This window comes from Artemia franciscana, unplaced genomic scaffold (assembly GCF_032884065.1).
Source record: "Artemia franciscana unplaced genomic scaffold, ASM3288406v1 Scaffold_740, whole genome shotgun sequence".
NCBI lineage: Eukaryota > Metazoa > Arthropoda > Branchiopoda > Anostraca > Artemiidae > Artemia > Artemia franciscana.
In genome coordinates, this window is record NW_027067498.1 from 21335 (window position 1) to 48808 (window position 27474).

Genomic DNA, 27474 nt, shown 5'->3' on the forward strand with positions numbered 1-27474 from the left:
TTGTCCTTCTTTAATTTTTTTTTTTTTTTTAGTAAATTAGGTTGAGAATCAGAGGATTGCAGCCGTCCAACATCAGGCTGTTTGAGCCTTCCCCCGGGTGGTTGTGTGTATTTAAAGTTTTTGTAATTTAGTAGTTAATAAAGAGAAAGTTCATTCATTCTTAATACCAGTCGGCCACCTCAGAATCATCGCTCGACATCATTATGGCCTTTGCCCACTTAAAATCGTCGTTTTGAGTATAAACGGTAGAAATTGGCACATCACCGTGTGATGATATCTTTTATTGTTTATAAGTGGCGCTAGAACTTTGAACTTCCCTTTGACTGATCCATCTCTCTCTGTATCCTAAACTAATGGTTCAATATAATCACCCCTGGGAAAATAAAAATTATTAAACAAAAATACACGTAGGCCTGCCGTTAATATCGGCAAAATGTCGGATATTTTTGGATTTGGGATTTGAAAGACCTGGTATATTATCCAGCAAACATTGAAATTTTGACGATTCTCATCAACCCCTCCCATTTCTCAAAAAGCATACAAATTTTCATATCCTATCATCTCTTGATGGTCATATTTGAACTTAGTAAAATTTTATATGTTTATATTTTTACACAGGCTACTTGGAATCAGCCCTAAAAGTAGTTGTTGTTTTTAATGCAGGAATCCTAACACTGTTATAAAAATTCCTTTTATGAGGATTCCAGTTTCTATCAGAAAAGAGTCTTATCGCTCATAACCATGGACCGTCAAACAAGGAATTTTTCAGATCAGATTGGCATTAGACGGCTATAAATGGACATAATATATCATCGGCAAACTGTCTTGCGCCAGATACATTTTTCAAACAGATTGTGGTAAAAAAAAACTGCAAGTAAGGAGCGACTTTGCTAATAGTAAAAGAAGCTCTGAAAATGGAATTTTGATAACAATTAACACATCATAAAATTGACTTTTCAAGCAGTGGCATAATTTCGCCAAATTCCTTGGGGGGCGGGGGGGTTAGACTGGAGCCAATTTTCCCAAATCAAGTGAAAATTAGTGAAAACTGAAAAATAAACCGTATCACACCATAAAGGCAAAAATATACAATAGAAAACTGGCCCGTTTCTGTGGATGCTTGATTTATGCAAGCTTATCTTAGTTTTTACAAGATTTTTGAATCACCCGAAATTTTTTAATACCAAAAATATTTTTGGTGGGGGGGGGGAGGCTTAAAAATGGTTTTTGGCACCTAAAAAGGAGGATTAGTTGGAAAATGGGTGGTTTCCCCCCCAATTTTTACATATTTAAGTATTGGGCTGCTAAACAGAATTATTTTGGGTACACTCTTCCCAAAATAAACTCCTTGCCTAAAATCTTGTTAGTAAATTTATTTTGTTTATAGAAAATTGTACTTCTATGTCTATGCGCAAATTTGTTTCTCAGAACTTTCTCAGTAAAAACAAAACTACTAGGTAAGGTCTTAGTACCTTGATTTTATGTGTTTTTTTTTTAATTTCAAATATTTTCTATCAGATTTATCCATTAACTTCCTTTTTTTACTTTTACCTCCTGGAAAATGGATTCTTGAATATGTTCTTGGTAAGCTTGGATTTTTGACGATACTCTAAAATGTTTGCATCTACAATATCACTTTGTATTGCTCACTTCATGGTCCTCCAAATAAATATTTCTCTATAATGAAAACAACGACTTTAAATAGGACGATCCAATGTTCATATTCGCTAAGACTGGAAATAAGCAAAGGTGAAGAGGTGATGGTGGGTAACAAGAAGACGGTTCAAGTGGAAAGCTTAACTTACGTAAAAAGTATTACTAGTAAAGACTATGGGTGCAGTGAAGATATTAACAGCCAAGGGTCAGGGTGTTTTTCCACAGTTTGGAAAAAAAAAATCTGGAAGAACAAGAGTATAAGTCTGCAAACCAAGATGAGAGTATTCGAAGCTGCAGTTATGACAGTGGTAAGATATAGTTGTGAACAGTGGGTTTCCTAAAAACAAAGGAGGATTTGCTAGATATTTTCTATAGGAATGTCTACGGATTGTTTGGGTACCCGTCCGACTGAACGTATTTCAAACAGTAAAGGGTACTGAGAAAAAGATTAAGATGGCTAGGACCCATTCTACAGATAACGGATTGGCAAAGATCGTTTTTGTCAGCCAATCATCTACAGTAAAAAAAAAAGCAGGTCGTCCATGGATGGGATGTGAGGATGTTGTAAGGAAAGATTCAAGTGAAATTTGAACTTCTTGGAAGGGTGTAAAGAGGGAGGATTTGGATATATTGGAAGAGAGGAGTGTGCGTAGCTGTATTGGCCTCAAGAGGCTTAGTGCTGCATTGAGTTGTCAGCAGTAGTAGTATAGCATTAATAACTTAAATATACTCATGTAATATACAGTACAAGGATAGGAACTTTACCAGCGCTATTTTATCAGCCAAATCAAATGGTTGTTCCTGATGTATAAAACTGAGAACTAAAAGAGTATGATAATTCAAATGCTTCCCTATCATTAACCTATTTGGTCGACATACCATCTTCCTTTCTCAATATTAAGCTTTTTTCTAAAATATTGTATCTACTAAAATTTATCTCTAAAAATTATATTTTAGCCTGATAAGTAACACTGTGCTAAGCCCTTTGTTACTTACATAAGTCAAGGCAATGCCTCTGTAATTACCAAACTCCCTCTTTCCACCTTTACTGTAAAGTGGTTTAATTCATTAGATACCTACCCTTTACCAAACCCAGATTCAGAATCTTCAGTAATTTAGCTTCAACTTTGCAAACACCATATTTTTGAAACTAATGTACCACGCTATCAATACATAAGACCTTATAGTTTTCAGTTCTTTAGTCCTGTTTCTAATTTGTTTTCCTGAAAAAAAATATTCCTTCACTTGCAAAAAGAAGAAAAAGTTTTCATTTCTTCCTAATCATTTCCTACAGCTTTATCACGGTTTGAAACAGTTTTCTAAGTGTTCCGCCACTCTCTAACACTTACTTTATCACTAATTGATGCACCGTTCTTATATTTTCCTATGTCAAGTCCAGACTATCAACTTCCTCTCAATGTCTTAACTTGCTAATATAATATCGGCTCCCATCTTCTATATCTTTGTCAATTTTATCTACGGTCTCCATTCGAAATCTCCTTAATTTGTATTCGTATTTCTCCTCTACTTCCCTTTTATTTTGATTAAACTTATCACTGAGAAACGAGTACGAAGCGCTTCTCTCTTCTCTACTTATTTTGTCACTAATTGAGGCACCGTCCAATTATTTTCCAAGGTCAATCCAGACTGTCAACTTCCTCTCAATTTCTTAACATACTAATATAACATTTTACTATAGTGCCATTTGGCTGCATCTTCTAAATCTTTGTCAATTTTATCCACGGTCTCCATTTGAAATCTCCTTCATTTGTACTTGTATCTCTCCTCTTTATTCTCTACTTCCCTTTTATTCTGATAAACTTATCATTAAGAAACGAGTACGAAGCGCTACTCTCTTCTACCAAGTTTAAAGCTTTTCTGCTAAGATCCCTGGCTACGTATTAAAATATCCTCCCTAAGACATCTTTTCGTCGTAAACTAATTTTCTAATATCATTTCGTCCAGTTTCTACAATGTCAAATTCTAAAATCTCCAGCTTCATATCCAGTTGTTCTTAAAAACTTCCTCTCAAATTCTCATCGTGGAGTACGTCAATTTCATAGCTACCTGAAAAGTAGTTATCGTTCCTAAGGGTTAACTTCAAATTAGCTGTCGACACTACTACAACATGATTTTTATTTTTAACAAAATAAAAGTACTCCATTCAACCCTAGTGTCCTGTTTCGACCCTGCCATTCTTTCATACCATTATCTAAGTACAATTTCAACTTTTGGTCTATTTTATGACCAGTTACTATATTGGTTTTAACCAAATTATTTTATTCAAAATTGTAACAGTCTATTCCCTTCAAAACAGAAAATTTACCTGAGATAGGATACCATTTATCCCTAGTCACACCAGCAGGGACATACAAGTCTCCTTATTAAATACCATACTTCAACCTGGGATCCACTCTATTTATTCCTGTTACTGAATATATAGCTAATTTGAGTCACTACTATCTCTGTCGGTTAGTTCTACTGGGGCATATACAACTATAACTGACACATTGTACTTAATGGCTATTAAGCGCTTAACGTTGAACCCATAACATACCAAGGTTGTGTCGTCAGCATTGTTGGGACAAAACTAATTTATACAAAAAAAAATTCACACATTTTACTCAAAGCATTATCTGATCTCTCTTGAAGTTAAGATACTATGATTCTTTCATCTTAATTCCCAGTTTTCTTCGTTATTTCTACCGTTTTATTCTTTGGAGGAGACAGCCATTGGTTATATAACCTTATTGGTTAAAATCAAAGAAAAAATAAAGTACATAGGATATCAAATAATTTGAATTAAAAATATGTGAACTATTTAAAACAGATACGGATTTATTCAGCAAACAAAACAAAAAAATTTATCTCATGCACTATTATATGCTCACACGAACACTACGAAAAACAAATGCTCAATAATGTGGAATAAATGGAATTGGAATAAGGGCACATAAAACTAGCGAATTGCAATTGCATTATTCTCTTAAAAAGAGAAGTTTTGAAGTCAAATGAACCAAAATCTTTTCGTTTTAAGTCCTGTAAACATTACGGTAAAGTTTCACAACAACGAAATATGTGTGTGTAACACACGCCACAGCATGCATACTCGTAGATTTAAGCCTCAAAAGCTGGGGAGATTAGCTGAATTCATCAAAGAGGGAAGTAAAATATGCAAAAAAAAGTGCATTTTTAGCCCAGAGTTTTTCAATTATTTTTCCTGGGGCGAGGGTAAGGCCTGTTTTTAAAGAATTGGGAAGATCCCCCTTTCACCAAGCGACTTTTTCTCTGCGTGCATGTATCAGACGATGCTTTTTTGGACCTGTACCCATTAAAAAAAGGAGAAAACGATCTCTAAATATATACAAAACTACTTTGCCACTTCATATAATTTTTCTGTTTCAAATGAAAGCTGATGGCTGTGGAATGGAGATATAACATTGTAATGGTTTGAACAAACTAACTTATCAAACAAAACAAACACAGCTTAAATCGGGTATTTTAATCGACTAAAATCGCTAGAAAAATAAATGAAAGAAGAAAACAGCTCGACAAAGGAAATATATAATAATATACAGTAAACTAGAGTGCCATCTCCTTAAAACGAATCAAAAATTTCCGGCTCAATTCCAACATTCCGGATATTGATATTGGGCTTTTTATCTATTGGACGCAATAGGTCAAGGATTATTTTCTGTCAAGACGAGCTAGATATTTTTTTTGCCCATCCAAAATCTCTTTTTCATACTTCTCACGCAATAGATAATATTTTGGTTTTAGTTGGATTCCCATTTCTCATATTGACATATTTTCCGGCTCAATTCCAACATTCCTGATATTGATATTGTTTTTTTTTTTTATCTATGGGACACAATAAGTCTAGGATTATTTTCTTAACTTTGTTCATGCCTTCCGTATCCCAAAGCTTTTGAATATCTGACACTTCATAAACTTTAACTGAAGCGTGAGTTTTGAACCAATGTTTTGCTGTTGGTGAAAGTCTTTTTTTTCATTTTGGATTGTAAATTTTCTTGTTAAAAAAATTAAAATACATTTTCATTACTGAACCTACTTCTTCTGTCGAAAAAGAGCTATTAATTAAGTTCCAAACGCCTTGGTGGAAATTGCGGTGAGTATCCTCTTTAAGGATTTGAAGTATAAAATTATGTCAATAAATTGTTCTTGTTCGTTATTATATATATGTAAATAATGAACAAATGGCATAACTTTTTTTTATTTCCTTTTCAATTTACTTTGCCACTTACTGCTTTTCCACTACAAACTACTTCGCCCCTTCATATAATTCTTCTGTTTCAAATGAAAGCTGATGGCTTTGGAATGGAGATATAACATTGTAATTTATCAAACAAAACAAACACGACTTAACTCGGATATTTTAAGCGACAAAAATTCCTAAAAAATAAATGAAAGAAGAAAACAACTCGAAAAAGGAAATATATAATAATATACAGTCAACTAGAGCGCCATCTCCTTAAAATGAATAGAAAAAGGGCACAAAATTAACTCCAATCCATGGAAAACAGCAGAAATCTATTCCGGCTGAGGGAATGATGCTTGCGGATATTGATTAGGTGGCAGCATGGGTCCTTCAATGCTCCTTGGCATGCCAGCATAGTGTCTACAACAAAAGAAAATAGATTAGTTCCGCCTGACAACATAAATAGAAAGAGTGAGAAATATTTATTTGACAATTAATGATACTTTTAGTCCTTTTTTTAACAGTAAGATTAACTGACGTTCAGTTGAGCCTCTCACTTCCCATAAAATTGAGAGTTGAGCCTCTCAATTCATAAAATATTAATACAGATAATGGATCAAGGTACATTTTGAGAGAGCCGTTGCTTTGAGTTTTATTATTGATTTTTATTCCCTTTTTAATTAGTGTGATTACTCAACGATCGAATGAGTTATTCACTTACCATATTAGTCATCTCTACAAATAAATCAGTATACAACATTAAGAATTAACGTACTTTGTTCGATTGATTTTACTGCAATCTGCTGAATGAGAACACAGCTAAGTGTAGCTGTGTAGTGTAGCACAGCATGATTACACAGCTAAGTGTAGTTCTACGTCATTATTTTTCCATTTTTCAACGAAAAGGTAAAGAAAAGGTAAAGAATACGGAATTAGACTTTACAGTCCCTACTGGCGGTGCTGATCTCTGTTTCTTGGCCCTTCAGCCAGGAAGTGTAACGGGGGGGGGGCAACCATCCTGTGCTTTCGCTCACCATTCCTGTTTACCTACCCCAGATTTCTCCAGGTACCCATTTTAAGCTGGGTTGACTCTGGCTGAGCTTAGTGAGTCACGCCACTGAACCCCGTCCCGAACTAAATAATTGGGTATACTAGGATTCGAACCCTTGCCGTCTCAGACAAAGGATCCTGAATCCAGCTCACCAATCCACTGGGCCAGGACGACTCATAAAGACATCTACTAGAATTCTTCACGGAAAGACATCTACTAAACTTTGCCTTTTTTTTCTCTAGCACAAATAAACTCAGAACAGCTTTTGTTGAAGAAAAGAAGACATGTTGGTTTTTAAACAGTTTTTTGATTTTCCTAAATTTCTGGGAGGACATAATTAGAGACAATGGACGTTTTTGGCCTCAACCTCGAATCAGTTTGATGAGCCCGTCCATCATAATTCATTCTTTGATTATTTAGCACCTAGAAAAAAAAGTAGACTATCACTATACAAATAAGGAAGAAGAAGAAGAAAAAACAATAATTTGAACTGAATAAACAATATCTGACATTATTCACAAATTATTCCTCCTTTCTTTCTATTCATAATTTAACTAAGAGGCTTTTTGGCTTGGTTATACCTTTACTACAGCAAGGTTGTACTTGTAAATAGCATTAATCACTTTAATGTATTTATATGTTATCCAATACACGAATAGGACCAATGTTAAAGCTCTTCTCTCATCTGAATCGAACGCTTGCTCATAATCTATAAAATTGAGGGTCAAAGGTGTTTGATAACTAAGCCACTTCTCAATTATTCACCGAAGAGTGAAAATTTGATCGACACGTTCACAACGCTACCTAAAACCGCACTGTTCTTCTCTTTAAACTTTATCTACGACATGTCTAAGTTTAAAGAATAAAATCCTACAAGTAATTTGCAACTTATAGAAACTAGGCTAATGCCTCTATAATTATCACATTCACTCCTATCACCTTTCTGATACAGGGGTATATTTAGGGTTTTCTTAAAATCGCTAAGTACTTCCCTTTTTTCAAAAATCACATTTATAATCTTCAGTAACTTGTTTCTAACCTCATTAGGTGATATATCTTTGGAAATATTATTCCAATTATTATATCGATTTCCACTCTTCATAGAAATTAGGGTGTCCCTTTAATAGAATCTCGATACAGTTTTTTCTTTCTTTTTCCCTCTAGGCTAATGAATAAAACATAGATTTTCATTTTTTGGTGTTTTCTCTTTTCGAATTCTCAGTGCCTATGTGTCTTTGTTCCTCCACACGATACTGGCTTCTGTAGCATTATGCCCTGGTTCCCCTGGTTTCCCCTGTGCTTGTACATATTGAGCAGATAACTAAAAATCAGGGGTCTCAGGCTTTTCTTCGAAATCACCATAAATTTCTTTTCGCAATAAACTTTTACTTTTAAGACGAACCGAAATAAAAATTACCATTCCTGAATCAGTGTCAGATGGCGATCTTTTCTAACAACGTAGTTTTATTCTAAACTACTCTTTTAACTTTTGATTGTTATGGATTGCGATTCGCTCTTTACTAGGTTGCACTTGCAACCATGATGTCCAGGAGCAGGAAATAGTGGCGGCAATTCACGAAAATATAGAAAAAAGGGGGACAAAATTTATTTATTTAAAATCCACGGACGGCGGGGGTAATTTTTTTTAATTTTTCGACAAAATAGCGTAATTGCCTTGTTAAGTGAAAATACCAAACAAGCTTATTTTCAAAATCAGAAGGATGGGGGTCTAGGGCCGGGGCATTTGGGTCGTTCTTTGGGATTTTCTTAGTAGATTTACAACTGTGAGAATTTTGTGCGTTTTTTATATAGAATTTTAAAATCAGCAAATTATAGGAAATTATGTCCAAAAAGTAAGAAACATAAAGAAAGTTGTGTTGATGAAAGCCTGAAACAATACTTACAGATAGTGGCGATGCATTTCATTTCCTATAGAATGCATCCCATATGCTGGGTGAGACATTTCAGAACGAGGCGGCAAAGCAGTGCCTAATAAAGCGGGCCCATATCCCGGGTGGTGAAGGCTACCATATGTGACTCCTGGTGGTGGTAAGGATGGCTAGAATAGCAGTTGCTTTAAAAATTGAGGATTGAAAGCTGATGCAAACTGTGCTCAAACTGTTCATTCTGCAAATTTCCTTTAGTTTTACTTTATTTGACAACCCTGGTATAAAAGTAGTAAAATATAATGCTTAGGTTTTATTCTCCCAATATATCAGGTAAGGTGGCCTTGTTATACACGAAGCTGACGATGTCTTCTAATGCAGAATCTGTGCATTTCTTTTGGTGTATACTGTGTTTTTAACTTTCGTTCACTTTTTATTTTTGTTACTGCCCTTTTTAATTTACCTTTTTTTCTTTTATTCTGTTGTTATCCTTTTATAGCTATTTATTGTTTTTTGGCTATTAGATTATAAAGAAATATAATGAGAATAATTCCTATGACAAAACTGGCTATGGATGACAAAATGAAGGAAGTTGTGAAAAAGGAAAAACAAGGATATTTCAAGCCAGTGAAAAAAAAGAAGGATAAATATACGAATATTTCTGTCTCTAAAATTACATTTCTTCATTATTACATTATTATTTGCTCACTATTATTGTCATATGCTAATTATTACGTTATTATTTGCTTGATATTATTATTATTATCATTTGCTCATTATACTAAATTTTGAAATTGAGAGACAAACTTATGGATAATTTTAAATTACCAAGGACAGTAAAAATTAAATTGAATTGATTTAATGGTTAAGTAGAAATTTACAAGAAAAACGAAGAATTAAATTTTTCCTGAAAAAGCCCTGCGTATGCATCTATGAGGTTTTTGATAGCAACAGGCGACACATTAAAAAAAGAAACGTTAATGAAACGTCAGTAAAAGAATAAGCCAAAACCGTAAAGACAACAAAAAACTTGAGAATTGACAATATTTGAATTTTTATCGAGAAGTATTATGAGTTTTAACCAATAGCTTTGGCTTATTTATTTTCACGGTCGAATATCGCAACATGCCTATTGTTGCTAGAAAAGGTGCCTATCGTAGCAGAGGAAAACTTATTTCGGAAAAAAAAAACTCATAATTCTGGGAATACAGCTGAAGTTTGGAATAAATTCTCTTAGACATATGCGTTGCGAAGAAGGGAGAATAGTGAGGGCAAACAAACTTGTAAGATTTCTCACCAGAAGACTAATTCCAAATCAGGCCCAAAAACACTCTCCCTAGCAAAAATTCAACAAAATACTTATACTATTTCCAAAGAAGGGACCAATCTTAAAGGAGGAGTCAACAAGGGGCAGGCCTAAAACGAGAGGAATAATATCAAACAGTTCGTGGTAACAAACTGTAGTAGGGAGCGACCCGGCTCAATGGTAACCAAAACTCTAAAAAAATGAATTTTGATAACAATAGCTACGTCAAAAGAATCACATTTTAATGCTGATTTTAAATATATAAGTTTCATCAAGTTTAATCTTAACCATCAAAAGTTACGAGCCTGAGAAAATTTTCCTTATTTTTGAAAATAGGTGGAAACAACCCCTTAAAGCCAGCGTATCAGAGAACCCTATTGTAGAAGTTTCAAGCTTCTATCTATAAAAATGTGGAATTTTGTATTTTTTGCCAGAAGGCAGATCACGGATGCGTGTTTATTTGTTTGTTTGTTTATTTTTTTTTCCCAGGGGTGATCGTATCGACCCAGTGGTTCTAGAATCTTGCGAAAGGGCTCATTCTAAAGGAAACAAAAATTATAGTGCGCTTTATGAGTGACCAAAAAATTGGAGGGCACCTAGGCCCCCTCCCACGCTAATTTTTTTCCCAAAGTCACCGAATCAAAATTTTGAGATAGCCATTTTGTTCAGCATAGTCGAAAACCTTAATAACTATGTCTTTGGGATGATTTACTCCCCCAAAGTTCCCGGGGGAGAGGCTGAAAGTTACAAACTCAGACCAGTATCAAACAGTTCGTGGTAACGAACTGTAGCAAGGAGCGACCCGGCTCAATAGTAACCAAAAGTCTAAAAAATGGAATTTTGGTACCAATAGCTACATCAAAAGCATTGCATTTTAATGCTGATTTTAAATATATAAGTTTCATCAAGTTTAGTCTTACGCATCAAAAGTTATGATCCTGAGGAAATTTGTGTTATTTTAGAAAATAGGGGGAAAGACCCCCTAAAAGTCATAGAATCTTAACGAAAATCACACCATCAGATTCAACGTATCAGAGATCCCTACTGTAGAAGTTTCAAGCTCCTATCTACAAAGATGTGGAATTTTATATTTTTTGCCAGTTGTCCTAGAATGTTGCAAGAGGGCTCATTCTAACGGAAATGAAAAGTTCTAGTGCCCTTTTTTAGTGACCAAAAAATTGGAGGGCACCTAGGCCCCCTCCCACGCTAATTATTTTCCCAAATTCAACAAATTAAAATTCTGAGATAGCCATTTTATTCAACGTAGTCGAAAAACCTTATAACTATGTCTTCGGGGACGACTTACTGCCCCACAGTCCCCGTGGGAGGGGATACAAGTTCAAAACTGTGACCAGTGCTTACATATAGTAATGGTTATTGGGAAGTGTACAGGCGTTTTCAGGAGGATTTTTTGGTTGGAGGCAGGGGTTGAGAAGAGGGGAATATGCTGGGGGAACTTTTCACCGAAGAATTTGTCATGGGGGAAGAAAATTTCCATGAAGGGAGCGCAGGATTTACTAGCATTACTTAAAAAAGACAATGAAAAACTTTTTTTTCAGCTGGAAGTAAGCAGCAGCATTAAAACTTAAAACGAACTGAAATTATTACCCATATAAGGGGCTCAAATCCTCCTAATACCTCGCTCTTTACGCAAAAGTATTTTTAGTAATTTCAAATATTTTTTCTGCGGCTTTTGTGATTCAGGGATCATTCTTAATGAATTGGGACAAAATTTAAGCTTTAGTGTAAAGAGTGAGGTACTGACGAGGGGGCGAACCCCCTCATATATGTAATAAAAACATAAGAATACAAAAGTTCTTTACGTAAGCTTATTTTTAAGTTACGTATATCTTTTACTTATAAAAAGATTCGTAAAAAATTGAAAGTTCTAGTTGCCTTTTTAATTAACTGAAAATCGAAGGGTAACTAAGCTTCCTCCCCCGCTCTTTTTTCTCAAATCCATTAGATCAAAATTATGAGAGAGCCATTTAGCCAAAAAAAAATAAATATACAAATTTAGTTTTAATTATTCCTCTGCGGAGAGCCAAAATCAAAACGTGCATTGATTAAAAAACGTTCAGAAATTAAATAAAAAAACAAGTTTTTTAAATAAAAGTAAGGAGCGACATTAAAACTTAAAACGAACAGAAGTTACTCCGTATATGAAAGGGGCTTTTCCTTCTCAACGCCCCACTCTTTACGCTAAAGTTTTTTACTGTTTTAAAATGTAGAGTTAAGAGAAAGAGTCAAACTTTAGCGTAAAGAGCGGGGCGTTGAGAAGGAAAAGCCCCTTTCGTATACAGAGGAATTTCTGTTCGTTTTAAGTTTTAATGTCGCTCCTTACTTTCATTTAAAAAACTTGTTTTTTTTTATTTAATTTACATACAGTAATGGTTATTTGGAAGTGTACAGACGTTTTTCAGGGGGACTATTTTGGTTTGGCGGGGTTGAGGGGAGGGGGCTATGTGGAAGGATCTTTCTTTGTAGGACTATGTCATGGAGCAGAGAAATTCTGGTTCAGGGGTCATTCTTAAAGAGTTGGGACAACATTTAAGCTTTAGTGTAAAGAGTGAGGTATTAGTGAGAGGACTAACCCCCCTCATTTACATAATAAAAATATAAGAATATAAAAATTCGTTACGTAAGTTAATTCTTAAGTTACGTATATTTTTTACTAATAAAAACGTTCGTTAAAAATTATAAGTTCTAGTTGCCTTTTTAAGCAACCGAAAAATTGGAGGGCAACTAGGCCTCCTTCCCCACCCCTTATTTCTTAAAATCGTCCGATCAAAACTAAGAGAAAGCCATTTAGCCAAAAAAAGAATTCATATTCAAATTTCATTTTAATAATTTATGAGCGGAGAGCCAAAATCAAACATCCATTAATTCAAAAACATTCAGAAATTAAATAAAAAAAACTAGTTTTTTTAACTGAAAGTAAGGAACGACATTAAAATTTAAAACGAACAGAAATTAATCCGTGTATGAAAGGGGCTGTTCCCTTCTCAACGCCCCGCTCTTTACGCTAAAGTTTTTTTACTGTTTAATAAAGTAGAATTGAGAGAAAGAGTCAAATTTTAGCGTAAAGAGCAGGGTGTTGAGAAGGGAACAGCCTGAAGGAAAAAGCTCAAAAGTGATCGGAGGGCAACTAGCCCCCTACGCCCTTTTTCCCAAATGAATCCGATAAAAAATTTGAAATTGCCATTTTATTAAAAATCATAAGGATCAAAGATCCTAAAAAAAAAATTAGGTGTCGACACGACCTTCAGGGCCCAGGGACAGCGTAGTAAGTTATGCCCAGTTGGCATATGTGGTTCTTATGGAATGGATGCTTGTATAAACTTCAGAGAGGGTTCATTTGACAGGAAATTGAAAACTACAGGTAACTTTTTAAAATTCAGAAAAGATTACAGGGTAACTATTGCCCCCTCCCCCGCCACAACCTTTTTCATCCGATAAAAGCTTTGAGTCATTCTTTTTAAATAGTAAAAAGATCATATAACGAAAACTCCTGTGTCAACACAATCCCCCAAGGGCCCGGAGGCAGGCGTGGTAAGTTATGCCCTGGGTATGTATATGGTATTTATGAAAGGGATGCCCACATAAACTTCAGAGACGGCTAATTTGATTTGAAATCGAAAATTTTTTACGGGTCAAAAGAGATCCGAGGGCAACAAGCCCCCCCCCCCTTACATCTTTTTTCCCCAAACCAATCGGAATTTTTTTTTAGATAGCCATTTTGTTAAAAACACTGCCTAATATCCCTAAAGACATTGTTGCTGGACAGTTGTCCAGTGCTGAACAAAATGGCTGTCTCAAAATTTTAAATGGATGCGTTTGGAAAAAGAATGGGTTTGAGAGAAGGGCTGCTTGCCATCCAATCTCCTGTTACTCTTAAATAGGGCACCCTATAGTCGCGCTGTAACTGGAGTGCAAGGGGGAGGACTTTCTCTTCATATAACCATTAAAAACATTTTAAACAAGTAAAAATAAAGTGAAAACATTTTATATGTTTTTTTTTTAGTGAAGTGCAAATTATATTCTCTCAATTCTTCTTTTTAAAACAGTAAAAAACTTTAGCGTAAAGAGCAGGGCGTTGATGAGGAAGCAGCCTCTTTCATATACGAAGTAATTTCTGTGCGTTTTAAGTTTTGATGTCACTCCTTACTTTCAGTTAGAAAAAACTTTTTTTTTATTTAATTTCTGAACGTTTTTGAATCAATGCATGTTTTGATTTTGGCTCTCCGCAGAGGAATAATTAAAACGAAATTTGCATTTTTTTTTTGCTAAATGGCTTTCTCATAATTTTGATCGAATGATTTTGAGAAAAAATGAGCGGGGGAGGAAGCCTAGTTGCCCTCCGATTTTTTGGTTAATTAAAAAGGCAACTAGAACTTTTAATTTTTTACGAATCTTTTTATTAGTAAAAGATTTACGTAACTTATAAATTAGCTTACGTAAAGAACTTTTGTATTCTCATATTTTAATTAAATATATGAGGGGGTTCGCCCCCTCGTCAGTACCTCGCTCTTTACACTAAAGCTTAAATTTTGTCCCAATTCATTAGGAACGACCCCTGAATCACAAAAGCCGTAGAATAAATAGTTGAAATTACTAAAAATACTTTAGCGTAAAGAGTGAGGTATTAGGAGGAGGTGAGCCCCTCATATGGGTAATAATTTCTGTTTGTTTTAAGTTTTAATGCTGTTCCTTACTTCCAGCTGAAAGAACTTTTTCATATTTATTTTTTCATTGTTTTTTTTTTTTTTAATAATGCTAGTAAATCCTGCGCTCCCTTCATGGAGATTTTCTTCCCCCATGACAAATTATCGATGGAAAGTTCCCCCAGCATATCCCCCTCTTCTCAACCCCTCCCCCCAACCAAAAAATCCTCCTGAAAACGCCTGGACACTTCCCAATAACCATTACTATATGTAAGCACTGGTCAAAGTTTGTAACTTGTTGCCCCTCCCACGGGGACTGTGGGGGAGTAAGTCGTCCCCAAAGACATAGTTATAGGGTTTTTCGACTACGTTGAATAAAATGGCTATCTCAGAATTTTGATCCGTTGACTTTGGTAAAATAATTAGCGTGGGAGGGGGCCTGAGCGCCCTCCAATTTTTTTGGTCACTTAAAAAGGGCACTAGAACTTTTCATTTCCGTTAGAATGAGCCCTCTTGCAACATTCTAGGACAATTGGGTCGATACGATTACCCCTGGGAAAAAAAAAACAAAACAAAAAAACAAATAAACACGCATCCGTGATCTGCCTTCTGGCAAAAAATACAAAATTCCACATTTTTGTAGATTGGAGCTTGAAACTTCTACAGTAAGGTTCTCTGATACGTTGAATCTTATGGTGTGACTTTCGTTAAGATTCTATGTCTTCTAGGGGGTGTTTCCCCCTATTTTCTAAAATAATGCAATCTTCTCAGGCTCGTAACTTTTGATGAGTAAGACTAAACTTGATGAAGCTTATCAACACGATACGTTGAATCTTATGGTGTGATTTTCGTTAAGATTCTATGTCTTCTAGGGGGTGTTTCCCCCTATTTTCTAAAATAATGCAAATATTCTCAGGCTCGTAACTTTTGATGAGTAAGACTAAACTTGTTGAAGCTTATATATTTAAAATCAGCATTAAAATGCGATTCTTTTGATATAGGTATTAGTATCAAAATTCCATTTTTTAAAGTTTTGGTTACTATTGAGCCGGGACGCTCCTTAATACAGTTCGTCACCACGAACTGTTTGAAAAGTCCCCTATTAAAAACCAATTTCCAATCGAATGAGCCTTTTTCGAAGTTTCTACGACAACAATTGGGCTTCTCAAAATTTCTATCAGATACATTTGGGAAAAATATGAGGTGTAGGGGGGGGTATCCACCCTCCAATCAGTCTGAATCTTAAACAGGGAACTAGAATGTCTGATTACCAATCAAATGAGCCCTATCCAAAGTTTATACGATCACCCTTTCTATATATATACGCTATTTGCCCCACAGGGCATAACTTACGACCAATACACAGAAGGGTATTGGGGGGGGTGCTAACCTCGAAGACATAATTTCCGGAGCTTTCAATTATGTTGAACACAATGGCTATGTCAAAGCTTTTATTGGATGTGTTTGAGGAAATGGTGGGCATGGGAGGGGGGTTAGTTGCCCTCCAATTACTTTTGACTATTAAAAAGGGCACTAGCCCTTTCAATTTCCAATCAAATGAGCCTTTTTCGAAGTTTCTACGACAACAAATAGCCATCTCAAAATTTCTATCAGATGCATTTCGGGAACCCTTGCCCTGAGGGCCCTGGGTTGAGGGGGTCATCCTCAAAGACATAATTTTCAGACCCTTCATTTACGTTGAACAAAATGGCTATCTCAAAATTTTGATTGCATGTGTTTGGGAAAATAGTAGGCGTGGGAGGGGGGATTAATTGCCTTCCAATCACTTTCGACTATTAAAAATAGCCCTTTCAATTTCCAGTCGAATGAGCCAATTCCCAATCGAGGGGAGGGGGGGTTTCATCCTCAAAGACATTCATTCCAACAAGCAAGAACGTGTCCAAGATTTTTTCTTGAGGGAAGGGGTGCAATTGCAAAAACTTTAAAAAGCGCGTTAGAAACTTGTTTACGTTCGTTTCTGTAAGTTTCTACGAGTCGTATCAACATTTCGGGGTAGTGGGGGGGGGGTTTAAACCCCCCTCCTCCCGTATACGGCCTTGCCAACAAGGCCAAAATACCCTACTTTCTGTTGAAATGTGCCCCTAAAGCCTCTGTTTTAGAAGGATTACTTTCTTAATACGAAACCGTTTTAAAAGGGGGTCGGACTTACCATACCACAAGCAAAGATAATTTTTTTCAAACCTCTAGAAAAATTGTGATTTAACTAGATATCTTGAAATTTTCATCCTATGCGATGTATGGGTGCGGGGTAAAGAAGACAGAGGCATAAATTGCCCTCTCATCGCTTCCGCCCGCTAGAAAGACCGCTATAACTTTTAATTTACTATCAACAAGGTTGAAAAAAAAACTGTTTCATCTGAAGTCAAAGCTCCTCTGCTTCATCATGAATTCTATCCTACTCCGTTGTCAATTGTTCCGACAATAATCTAAAAGAAAAAGAAAGCCATCTAAATAACTTTAGCTTGAATAATAGCTTGAATATTACTGATTATAACTAAATAATTAAATTATGTTGATTATAATTGAATTGATTGTATTTAAGTATATTGAAAATATAAAGGCAATTTTAAAAACAGTGCGATTTTGGTGGCCTTAAAGGCTTCCTGCGAGCGTATTGCATCAGATGAGCATACGGATTCATCAAAAATCTGTATAATCAAACCAAAAATGAAGTTAAACCAGCCTAACGAAAGTATATAGGACTAAGCCAACAGAAAACATCATAACTGATACATAAGCCCGAGGGCTATTATTAATGAAGACAAATATTAGCCTAAACATAAACATACCATATCTCGAGACTTTCAACGTAGGACAACTCTAAATGGCAACCGTCCCGCAGTTGTTCCGCTTTTCGCCCTGCCGTAACGTTTTTCTTTTAATAAGGTGTCAGTTATGTGGAAATTTTGTATTGAGAGGCGTGAGGAATAAACTATTATTATAATTATTATTATTAAACTAAAGGCCGCTTTTCGCCTTCCTCGAATCTAGACTTCTACCGATCTTTATGCAGATCCAGGTCTTGCCTTTACAGGTTTCAATGGTCTGTTACATGAAGTTCTCCAGTGGTACTTTCTTAGGTTGTCGTCATCAGGTAGGTAACCTTTATCGCTACTAGTATTTCTCGAAAGTTATCCGCTCCAAAGTGTTCATCCAAAGCTGCTAAGAAATCCCCAACTTACTGTTCTATTTCTTTCTGGAGTTCAGTGCCATCCGATATGGCTCTTCATCTTACACTGCGATCTCTTTACTAAAGTTTTTCCATTAATGGAAATTAATTTAGCAAATCATTTGAATGTATTCATACATGTCCTTATAATCTGTATAGGTCTGTTTTTTTCTTTTTCTCTTATTTTTTATCTTATCCTTTTTCTTTTCTCTTTACATGTGTACGAAATTTATTTATCTTTGATATTGTGTATTAAATGTAATGGATCCCCCAATAAATTAACTTCTGGGGATCTTGTTTTTATATGGTGTATTATATACTGTATAGTGTATTTAGTATCTAATAAATGATTGACGATTGATTGATTGAAACTAGTTCCCCTGTACCAAATAGGCATACATTAACTAGTTTTTGCTTCTTCCTGTTCCCTAATTAAATAGAAAATTTACACTAGCTTAACAATAGCGTTCAAAAGATACGCATAATTTTGTAATTCTTGATTAATTTTTATACTATGACAGGTCTATTTTTTATATGGCCTTAGTCAAGTTTGATGAACTTCTCCAGGTGGTAAGATGATTACTTTTGGTAAATTTACCCAGGCGGTAAGGCACTACTCCAGGTGGTTACCTTTTTTCAATTAATTCCGTTTAGCCTATCATTGACTTTCTAATAGTGAAGGTCCGGATCACAACTCAATAGCACATATTTTACACTATAATTCTTTTTTTTTTACACTACAATATTTGATGTATTTGATTGCTCGTATCGAACAAAAATTTTTCCACAAATATTAAAAGAGTGAAAGAAAGAGAATTTACTTTAAATGTTAAAAGCAAGCATAAATTTATAACGAAATGATCATCAAATTGATAACACGATTGATCGTCAAATGATAACATTACAATTTTAGCAATAATTACAACAATTTGAGCATTGAATAATAGACATTAACCGCATAATGTCTGTTCGAAGAGCAATAAAACATTTTCTTATTCTAATACCTGGCCTATATGCAGAATATGAAAAAAATTCCCCAATTATTAAATCGATTATTCATATCACTTTTAAATCGATTAGCTACCTCATAATATCAGAAAACAGTACTTTCCTGTGGTACAATCTCTTTAGAAACTTATAAAGAACACTAGAACTTTTGATTTTCAATCGAATGAGCCCTCCTCTAATTTTAGAGACTATTGGTTCGATAAAATCACCTCTAGAAAATATCTGCGACATTTCTTCAAAAAAAAGATACAAAAATCTATATATTTGTACATAAGAACTTGAAACCTCTGAGTGTTCTTTATTGCCCATCTATAAACAAAAAAAGAAAAAAGATAGAGTACAATAAAATAAAGGAAAATAAAACAAACATGTCATACAGACATACACAAATTACAAATAATACCAAATCTAAAATAGTACACCCTTCAAAGGGTGAGAAGAGGACTGGTTACTCAGATTCTGAAACGGTTCATCCCCGGTCACACCAAAACGGTTCACGATGTACTTATTCTTGAACCACAGAGGGGCCTGAAGCAAAATTTTGCGTACCTAAAATAGCACTTTCGCAACACTTGCCAATTAGATTCAATAAAAATATCCCAAAATGTGGTCAAACATAGAATATGTAGGACAGCCACACTATTATATATTCAAGAAAGGGCTTTCTGTTCCAGATTATTCTGCGATGTAACCATACTAGCATAAGCAATTCTAAGTTTGCGTTCAGCATTCTAAAGCAAAAGCTTTCGTGTATTCTTAATCTACAATAGGATTCACTGATACACTAAATCTGATGGCGAGATCTTAAGCATCATCACTTGCATTTTTAGAGGTGTTTCCCCCTATATTCTAAACAAGAAACATATCATCAAAATCTAATTCTTTTGATGCATTAATTGTTATTAAAACTCATTTTTGATAGTTTTGGTTACTATTAACCCGTGCATTTTCAGTTTTTTTTTTTATCACGAACTGTTTAATAAGGGAAAGTTCAATGAACATTAAAAGCACAAATATTACTTGCCAGGATTAGCAGCATATCGTAAGGTGAGGGTACTGCGAAACCTGATATAAGGGGAGAAAAACACCAGGTGTAGAAGCTCAAACATTTAACTGGAGGGTTTAGGGTGTTGCTACTAACTGGCCTTGACTATCATAAATAAGAGTGTAAGGTGTATGTCAACGAAATGACATTTTAACATTCTGGGTTTACTAGATGGATTTAGAAAAAGATTAAATATAAAAAAAACAAGTCTTTTTAACTGCAAGTAAGGAGCGACACTAAAACAGATAACGTACAGAAATTATTCCGTATATGAAAGGGGTTGTCCCTTCCATAACGCCTCGCTCTTCACGCTAAAGTTTGACTCTTTCTCACAACTCTACTTTTTAAAACAATACAAACTTTAGCGTAAAGAGCGCGAACCACTGTCTGCAGGTAAGTACCTTAAAATCTCCAAACAAATTTCGAAAAAGCTTGAAACACCTCAAAATGTTCTCAAATTATAATTGAAAATATACCACTAAAATCATCATGGGTAGAAACTTTCTTAAAGAATATCACAACCCCACCCTCCTGTCATCTCGAGCAACAAATGTTTTTTGCATGGAATGTGCTGATGTGTGTACTTTTTTCCTTTATTTTCCTAAAGGTGACCATATCGAACCAGAGCCAGTAGTCCTATAGGGCTCATTTGTAACAAGATCGCCATATCTAGGGTCCTTTCTAAGTAACAAAAGACATTGCACCCCAATATAGTTGTATTTTCTGCCATTCTTCCCCACCAAACGTCACTTCCAAGAGAAAAAATTCTTAATAGGAGGTTTTGTGACGAAGGTGTGGCTCTACCCACAAAATTACACAGTCTTGAAACAACCGAAAGAAAACTCCTCAAGCGGTTTCAAACAGTTCGTGGTAACGAATTGTAGTAAGGAGCGACCAGGTTCAATAGTAACCAAAACTCTAAAAAATGGAATTTTGATACTAATACCTATATCAAAAGAATCGCATTTTAATGCTGATTTTAAATATATAAGCTTCATCAAGTTTAGTCTTACTCATCAAAAGTTACGAGCCTGAGAAGATTTGCATTATTTTAGAAAATAGGGGGAAACACCCCCTAGAAGACATAGAATCTTAACGAAAATCACACCATAAGATTCAACGTATCAGAGAACCTTACTGTAGAAGTTTCAAGCTCCAATCTACAAAAATGTGGAATTTTGTATTTTTTGCCAGAAGGCAGATCACGGATGCGTGTTTATTTGTTTTTTTGTTTTGTTTTTTTTTTCCCAGGGGTGATCGTATCGACCCAATTGTCCTAGAATGTTGCAAGAGGGCTCATTCTAACGGAAATGAAAAGTTCTAGTGTCCTTTTTAAGTGACCAAAAAAATTGGAGGGCGCTCAGGCCCCCTCCCACGCTAATTATTTTACCAAAGTCAACGGATCAAAATTCTGAGATAGCCATTTTATTCAACGTAGTCGAAAAACCCTATAACTATGTCTTTGGGGACGACTTACTCCCCCACAGTCCCCGTGGGAGGGGCAACAAGTTACAAACTTTGACCAGTGCTTACATATAGTAATGGTTATTGGGAAGTGTCCAGGCGTTTTCAGGAGGATTTTTTGGGTTGGGGGTAGGGGTTGAGAAGAGGGGGATATGCTGGGGGAACTTTCCATCGATAATTTGTCATGGGGGAAGAAAATCTCCATGAAGGGAGCGCAGGATTTACTAGCATTATTTAAAAAAAAAAACAATGAAAAAATAAATATGAAAAAGTTCTTTCAGCTGGAAGTAAGGAACAGCATTAAAACTTAAAACAAACAGAAATTATTACCCATATGAGGGGCTCACCTCCTCCTAATACCTCGCTCTTTACGCTAAAGTATTTTTAGTAATTTCAACTATTTATTCTACGGCTTTTGTGATTCAGGGGTCATTCCTAATGAATTGGGACAAAATTTAAGCTTTAGTGTAAAGAGCGAGGTACTGACGAGGGGGCGAACCCCCTCATATATTTAATTAAAATATGAGAATACAAAAGTTCTTTACGTAAGCTAATTTATAAGTTACGTAAATCTTTTACTAATAAAAAGATTTTATTAGCGTATCAGATTTTACAGCGTATCAGAGAACCCTGCTGTAGAAGTTTCAAGCTCCTATTTACAAAAATGTAGAATTTTGTATTTTTTGCCAGAAGGCAGATCACGGATGCGTGTTTATTTTTATTTTTTTTATTTTCTTTTCAGGGGTCATCGTATCGACCCACTGGTCCTAGAGTGTTGCGAGAGGTCTCATTCTAACGGAAATGGAAAGTTTTTGTGCCCTTTTTAAGTGACCAAAAATTGGACGGCACCTAGGCCCCCTCCCACGCTAATTATTTTCTCAAAGTCAACTGATCAAAAATTCAACGGATAGCCATTTTATTCAGCGTAGTCGAAAAACCTTATAAATATGTCTTTGGGGACTACTTACTCCTTCACAGTCCCTGCGTAAGGGACTACAAGTTAGAAACTTTGACCAGTGCTTGCATATAGTAATGGTTATTGGGAAGTGTACACACGTTTTCAGGGGGATTTTTTGGTTGGAAGGAGGGGTCGAAAAGAGGGGGATATGTTGGGGGAGCTTTTCATAGAGGAATTTGTCATGGGGGAAGAAAATTTCCATGAAGGGAGCGCAGAATTTTCTAGCATTATTTAAAAAAAACAACAAAAATAAGTATGAAAAAGTTTTTTTCAATTGAAAGTAAGGAGAAGCATTAAAACTTAAACGAACAGACATTGTTACGCATATAAGGGGCTCACCGCCTCCTAATATTTCGCTCTTTACGCTAAACTATTTTTAGTAATTCCAACTATTTATTTTAAGGCTTTTGTGATTCAGGGGTCATTCTTAATGAATTGAGACAAAATTTAAGCTTTAGTGTAAAGAGCGAGGTACTAACGAGGGGGTGAACCCCCTCATATATGTAACAAAATATGAGAATACAAAAGTTCGTTACGTAAGCTAATTTATAAGTTACGTATATCTTTTACTAATAAAAACATTCGTAAAAAAATTAAAAGTGCTAGTTGCCTTTTTAAGTAACCGAAATATCGGAGGGCAACTAGGCTTACTCCCCCACTCCTGTTTTTCTCAAAATCATTCGATCAAAACTATGAGAAAGCCATTTAGCAAAAAAAAAAAGAATGCAAATTTCGTTTTAATTATTCCTCTGCAGAGAGCCTAAATCAAAACATACATTGATTCAAAAACATTCAGAAATTAAATAAAAAAACAAGTTTTTTTAACTGAAAGTAAGGAGCGACATTAAAACTTAAAACGAACAGAAATTACTTTGTATCTGAAAGGGGCTGCTTCCTCATCAACGCCCCGCTCTTTACGCTAAAGTTTGACTCTTTCTCTCAACTCTACTTTTTAAAAGAGTAAAAAACTATAATAAATCTTATTTTTCAATAAATCTTAAAAAAAATAAAATTTAAATTGAGTATGCAAATCAAGCTTAAAACGAACAAAATAACTATAAACAAGAGTTTAACTACTGTCCCCTTCCCCAACCGTAAAAGTATAAAACCTACCACATCGTGTGCGCTTTATTCAAAACTATAGGCTATGTGTCTTGAACAGTCTCGGAAAGAACTAATACAAATTTAATTCAATATCTGATACAAATGTTAGTAATTACTGAAAAATAATCATTTCAAGATTTTATTTTTCTGTAATTTTTATTTTCAATGGTAGAATAAGTACGAAAGACAATACTTGTAATATAATCCGTTTTCAGTAAAGTACCGATTCAAAAATAGGGTTTAGATTCCCAATTGTGCTTAATCTCTACTTGCGTGAAGAACATTGTGGATTCTGGCCAACTCCTACGGCAACCACATCATTACTTCATCTAATGAATATAGACAACGTGTGTACTTTTACTGGACTTCGAAAAAGTATCTGACCAAGTAGACTGTCTAACCCTGTGGAGAACTTTGCAATTCTACAGTATCCTTCAAAAGCTAGTCCGCCTAATGGATAGATTTTCATAGAAAGGTGCTTCAGTTATACTTTGTTAAAATCTGATTAGCATGTTTCAATAGGAAGCCCTGTCTTCTGTGTGCCCAATTGCCAGCCTTCTCTGGTCAGCCCTATGTTTGCTTCGTCTCGGACTCCCTTTGTTAGACTGTGCGCATGCTCCGTTCCAACCCCTCTTGGACAACAATGCCAACACTCCATTTCCGAACCCTTATGGTCTAAATAATAGCTCGTTTTTTGTTACCCTCTTCGGTTAATGGTGCATAGGGCCTATCTCCAACCTCCTTTATTGAAAGGCTCTTCCGCTCTGTCGCCAACCTCGTTCACCAGTGGTATATGCCCTCCCTCTCTGGCCCATCCTAAATTTGTTGATATCAATTTTATATGGGTAAGAATGGACACCCTTTCCTCTGTTCATCCCTCGAGTCATCCCTTTTGTCCTTTATTATTTCTATAATTTATATTTGTTATCGTTTGGCATTGTGGGTCTACTATAAATATCTATAATTTTATTTGGAAACAAAGAGAGAAAACAAGAAATAGAGCTGTTTGTCTGCTAAATCACGCTTGGACAATGTTTTTGCATTTTAATATACATGTATTTTATTCAGTAAATCTTGTTCTTCTGTTATTTAGATTCAGAGCCATTTTTTGCCTGTGGATACCACTCGTTTTTAGAATCCTTGGCATTGTTATAAGTCCTTATAGACTTATGGACATGTATTTTATTCAGTAAATCTGGTTCTGCAGCTATTTAGATTCAAAGCCATTTAGGGCTGTGGATTCTAAGCCTTTTGATCTCTTAGTTAAAGAATAGAAAAGCTCAGGGATCAAGTTACATTAATGAGGAACCGACTATAAAGGCCAAAGTATAATCTAAAAAGGCTCTCCAGTTCATTATGCCAAAAAGCTCAATAAAATAATTTTTTGATTCTTGGATCGTAAGTTTATGTGTATTTACACTGTTGTCTAACTAACAATAAGGGGGGGGGGGCAGAAACTGAATTTGGTTTTTAATTTTCAGCTGCTTTGTCGAAGTCCCTCAGAACGTCTTTCTTTGGAAGGTATACTCAACCATTTCTGGGTATTGTAACTTCTCAAACATGCTGTCAGGAAAGACTTCCCTATTACCAGAAAATAGATGCTGTAAAAAAAGATGACGACTAGAAAATAGATGCTAAAGCAGAAGAAAACGAGCAGAATGTCGTTGCTGCATAAAAAGAAAATGTTTAATTCCATTCCTTTATTGTTTGTGTTGAATTAGATTTGAATCAGCAATTTTGTGAAGATTTGAAATAATTTATTGTTCAGTGTGCTTGGATTTTAGTGCTCTCTTAATAGTATTTTTCTGATCGTTAGAACTTGTCTTTCCATCTATGATAGGATATTCAAACTATTGACTAGGCCGAATCTGGCCGAAATCTGTCTTCTTTCCCCCTGCAAAAATCGCTGAAATGCTGTATTTCTTCTTCTTTACTGATTTACTCAGTACTATGTTAATGAAAGATCCACAAATATTTCAGCGCTACCTGTTCTAAAGACTCGTTTAAGTTCAGATTTGTCACTGGTTTAAGAAGAAAACTTATCCGACGAATAGTCGAAAAATCCCTTGACTATTGAAAACAACAAAAATCGCTTAAAACTGCAAATTATGCAAAATTTGTATCTAAAGTTAACACTTTTTTCTGAACATTTACTAGAGTCATAGTTTTTGAATAGATTTTCTCTTTAAGTTTTCTTTTCTTATCAAGGTATCCTGCATTGCAGGATGTGTCAAAATATTAACATAAAGATTTATTCAATTCAAATCGCATATGTAGCAAGTTCATTTTCAAGCCTAGAATCATATCTTTAAACTACATCCCAGAAAAATTCTAAGTAGAAAACAAAAAATATTTGCAAAATTCGCTAAATACTCCCAATGACAATTTTCGATAGTCTTTTAAGTTGTATGTAATATACAAAATTACTTTTTTAAAATATGTTTTATCCTTTTTTCCTTCTAAATAAGATTTTAAAACAAGTAAAAAAGTAGAAAAAAGCAAACGCCATCTTAAATCTTGTTCCAAAGCCAAAGGGAATTGACAAATTATACGAGTGAGAACTGGTGCTAGAGTCTTACAAAAAAACAACAAAAAAACAACGCCATCTAACACTTACACTGAAAGTGTTATTACACTCATTATTACACTGGAAAATTACAATAAACGTTATTGGCATAGGTGAATTTTTTTCGAGACTTAGCCTTTTTGCTTTTGTAAATTACCAGTGGTCTCTGTTCTAGCCTTGAAAAAACTTGCTCTGCAAGCAACTGATCACCAATAGCAGTCAGAAAACCTATCCAAACAGTTTTTTTCCTATAAAGTTAATGGCAAATATCATACGCCATTTTGTTGGCTCAGTGGTCTTACAGTTTTTTTAGGGTTGATATTTTGTTTTATGACGTTAGTATTTCCGGTATTTGTTTGCGTAGTTTCTGTAGTATCTTGATAGCTAAAAAAACTTTCTCTCTACAAGCAATTGAGCGCCAAATACAGTGCGAAAATATGTATTCTATTTTGCAGTTTTTGTATCCCGCAAAGTTCATGAGAGAGAGGGAGAGAAAGAGAGAGAAGTTTATTAATATCAAACAGAAGACAATACAAAATACAATTCAAAATCGAATTACAATGCACATAATTCCTCTCGAAAGGCTCCATGGCCAGGGATACAAGGGGAATAAGAAAAAAAATTATTATACAAGCAATAAATTCAGTATAGGCAATCACATATCGCAGTTCACAGGCAATATATTTATGGGGGATACAATATAAGTAACAACTAGAAGGAGAAAAAAAAACAAAAAAAAAAAACATAGAGAACATACCTGAGGCCTGGGAGCAAAGTGCAGAGAAGAAAACCACACACCACTAACAAAACACAGGGGCCATCAACTCCTCACGGGGAAAAAATAATCTATTTGATTCTTTATTAAATGATCCCTGAGAATCCTTTTAAAAGTCCCAAATGAGTGACATCTGCACTGAAGAAGGTAGTGAATTCCAGACCTGTTAAAAAACAAATAACATTATATTTAAGTGACAATAAGAAACATATGACTGGACAAGACAGAAAAAAGAAGTTTCAGAATAGATCCAGGAAATGTGTATCTAAGGTTTCGAATGATACCCAAACTTAGTGAGACCTTAACCCTAATCATGGCTACATGGTTTCTGAATGAAAGGTTCTCATCAAGCAGTATACCAAGAAACCGGACCACCCGATTCTCTGGTCTATACAAGGAGCCTTGTGACACCTGAAGGTGTGTAAGCTGAGGGAAAGCTATACCAATTCGAGAAAAAAATAAGAAAATGTGATTTACCAACACTCAAGACCAAGTAATTGGCATTAAACCATGACATAACTCTCGAATAATGCCACAAGGTTAGACTTGATATCACATTCCGTCTTCCCAAGGGTAAGATTG

General features: G+C 35.0%; 1 long non-coding RNA gene across 2 annotated transcripts; it reads right to left on the reverse strand.

The window, feature by feature from the left end:
- Window positions 1-5500: 5500 nt before the first annotated feature.
- Window positions 5501-27474, reverse strand: LOC136043588 (uncharacterized). Of its 2 annotated transcripts, XR_010621666.1 has the most exons (3): window positions 26875-27474; window positions 8831-8985; window positions 5501-6295 (listed from the first exon to the last, which is right to left on the reverse strand). It is a non-coding gene; the product is annotated as an uncharacterized LOC136043588 (long non-coding RNA). The 2 variants fall into 2 exon arrangements; XR_010621665.1 differs by lacking the exon at window positions 26875-27474 and having other exon boundaries at window positions 8831-12291.